Source organism: Myotis brandtii, unplaced genomic scaffold (assembly GCF_000412655.1).
Source record: "Myotis brandtii unplaced genomic scaffold, ASM41265v1 scaffold819, whole genome shotgun sequence".
NCBI lineage: Eukaryota > Metazoa > Chordata > Mammalia > Chiroptera > Vespertilionidae > Myotis > Myotis brandtii.
This window is the reverse complement of record NW_005371320.1, coordinates 643995-647175: the sequence shown is the minus strand read 5'-3', so window position 1 is coordinate 647175 and position 3181 is coordinate 643995. Positions and strand designations below refer to the sequence as shown.

At 50.6% G+C, this 3181-nt stretch overlaps 1 non-coding gene across 1 annotated transcript; it reads left to right on the top strand.

The window, feature by feature from the left end:
• The first annotated feature begins 699 nt into the window (after positions 1–699).
• Positions 700–773, top strand: TRNAI-AAU. The gene has a single exon. It is a non-coding gene; the product is annotated as a tRNA-Ile (tRNA).
• Positions 774–3181: the final 2408 nt, after the last annotated feature.

Genomic DNA, 3181 nt, shown 5'->3' with positions numbered 1-3181 from the left:
AGATATAGATACAGATACAGATATATCTAGATATAGATGTAGATAGAGATAGAGATAGATGTAGATGTAGATGATATAGATATAGATATAGATATAGATACAGATACAGGGTGTCCCAAAAATGTATACACACTTTGAATAATGATATATTCCTGTGGGTTAAATCTGAAAAGAAAGAAACATCCATTGAGCTATGAGCTGTTAAAGTGTGTATACATTTTGGGGGGACACCCTGTATATGTCTGTACAGTGAAAAAACAATGGCAAGAAGGATGCCAAGATCCCAGCGTGGTTGTGATGGGCAGTGGGAAATTCGGTGGTTCTTTCGTCATTTCTCGGGTTTTCTGTTATTTTCTAAGCTTTATTTAGCCAAAGCGAAAGCTCTGGGTAGAGGAAGTTTCCAAGCGGCAAGGATTCTCCGAGATGAAGTCAGCATTGAGCTGCGGTATCTGAAAATCTTTCTCCCGAGCGGAGGCCCTTTGCATTTTCCCCGTGAAAAACTTCCATTCGCTCCAAGAGGCCGCCTACCTTCTCCCGGAAAACCCCAGCGCCTCAGGTTTTTCCTCGCCGGAAGGAATGACGCCAGGCGCCGCGGGAAGGAGCCGGCGTCCCGGAGTCGCCCGGGGGCGCTGGGCCCGCTGGCGGCGAGCGCAGGCATAGAACCCTCATAGGCATCGTGGCCGAGGCTCAGTCTTGGCTGGCCGGTTAGCTCAGTTGGTTAGAGCGTGGTGCTAATAACGCCAAGGTCGCGGGTTCGATCCCCGTACGGGCCAGGGTGCTCTTTTAGCAAAATCCACTTGCCAATTCTTTTACAGCATATTTAAAAACATGCTTTTCAAATATGGCTTTTGAGATCTGTAAACCGGGTGCAAGCAGGAGACAGCCGCGCGATCATTCCGGACTCCGCCTCAAACCTGTCGCAGCGGCCATTGTGGAGGGAGAGCAGGATCCCGCGCACGGCTGGCAGTGCCTGGCCACCCTAAGTCCCGGGCGCCGCACCCCGCGGCCGCCCTGAGGGTCTTTCTTAGGACGCTCTCAGAGGCTACCCACAGTGGCTTCCCATGCAGAGCTTCCTGGGCCCTGGGTGGAGACCCCAGTTTCCCGGAGTTCTTAGAGTTGAAATCCCGGCTTGTAATTCATTCATTCCACAGATGTTTATGGAGAGAGCCTGGGGCGCGTCCCGCACAGAAAGCGAAAGACGCAAATGCCAGCCGCTCTGGAGACAGTGACCAGACCCGACGGCCGTGTTTTTAGGAGGCGGTCTGGTGTGGAAGCCTGTCTTTCATTTGTTAGTGATTGTTAGAGAGCTTGCATGTGCCCTGACCTGGGAATCGACCTGGAGGTATCAGGACGACACTCCAGCCAGCTGAGCCGCCAGGCCCAGGGCTTCCTGCCACTTTTTTGCTTTTTCAGAGAGCTCTTAGGCTTCACATTTCTTCCTCTTGGTTCTGCAGTTTGTAGCCAGATGGCAACGGAATTTATTTCCCACTCATGGCTCAAGTCTGTAGGTGTGTAGTCAGGAGTGTTTAGATTAGCAAAAGCCAGCTTTAAAAAACAAAACAAAACACAAAACACCCCAAAACATATCTTTATTGATTTCAGAGAGGAAGTTGAGAGGCAGAGAGGGATAGAAACATCAACGATGAGAGAAAATCATTGATCTGCTGCCTCCTGAACTCCCCCTACTGGAGATTAAGCCGGCAACCAGGGAATGTGCCCTGACCGAGAATTGAACCATGACCTCCTGGTTCATAGGTCAATCGATGCTCAACCATTGAGCAACACCAGCCCGCCAGCTTTTAAGGTCAATGTCCTTTTTAAAATATATATATATTTTATTGATTTTTTACAGAGAGGAAGGGGGAGGGATAGAGTTAGAAACATCGATGAGAGAGAAACATCAATCAGCTGCCTCCTGCACACTCCCTACTGGGGATGTGCCTGCAACCAAGGTACATGCCCTTGACCGGAATCAAACCTGGGGCCCTTTAGTCCGCAGGCCAATGCTCTATCCACTGAGCCAAACTGGTTAGGGCAGCCAATGTCCTTTTATATCAGGGTCCAGAGCAAGGGTTCCAGACATCTTTGAAAAATCTCCAGTGAGGTGGTAGCTGGCTTGACTAAGTGGATAGAGGGTCGGACTGAAGGGTTCCGGTTGGATTCAGGTCAATGGCAGATGCTGGGGCTGTGAGCTCAAGGGGCATCCAGGAGGCAGCCAATCAACGATTCTCTTTCATCTCTGATGTTTCTCTCTCTCCCCATCCCTTCCTCTCTGAAATAAATAAAAATATATTTTAAAATAAAACCTTCCGTGAGAACATCTGTAACCAGAAGGGGGCCTGGCCTAGGTGGGTCAGTTAGAAGAATCTGGGGCTGCTGACACCAGGCATGGACTCCTGCCCATGAGCTGCATGTCACACCTTGGATGTCTGTGTCAGGCTCCTTGCTAGATGCAGGGACACACAGAGGAGGCAGCTGAGACTGCTGCCCTCAGCGCACACACTTTCCTGAACGAGGCTTGAAGGGGTCCAGAATATGCCTCTGTGACATAAAAAACATTTTGAGCAAAAGGCATTTGAATTCCTGAGCAGTCTTTTCTGCCTAAAAAAGCAGAGCCTTCCAAAAAGAACGCAGAAGAATGCAACTGTCATAAATCGCCTTCCCTGGGAGCAATCAGGAAAGACTAACTCAGGACACCTAAACGCATTTCCCAAGCTATCATCGCCCCGCCTACTGCAGGGCGGGGCCTATTCACCTTCCCAACAGTGCCGTTTCCCCCGGCGCCCCGTCTCCCTCCTTCTTCTGGTAAGAGTGTACAGCCCACACTCTAACTGCCTCTTTGAGTCACTTTTATTTTCCTGTGAATTCTGGCAGGTACATGAATAAAAACACATTGCATTTTGTCTTTTCTCTAGTTAACCTGTCTTTTGTCAGTTTAATTTGCAGGCCCTCAAAAGCCGAACCGAAATGGGAAGAGGAAAAGTTTTTCTTGCCCGACAGGTTTCAAAAGCTGCCCGAGGTGACCCCTGAAGGTGAGGTCAGTCCTTGACAGACAGGCGTGAACGGCTGGTTCTGTCGCGGGTGAGGGGGCGGGGCTACCCGAGACCCCGCCCACCGACGTCTCCCTTCGCGGTCGCCTTCCGAGGCTTCTGGGCCCGCCCGGCACTCGTAGCCGCCCGTT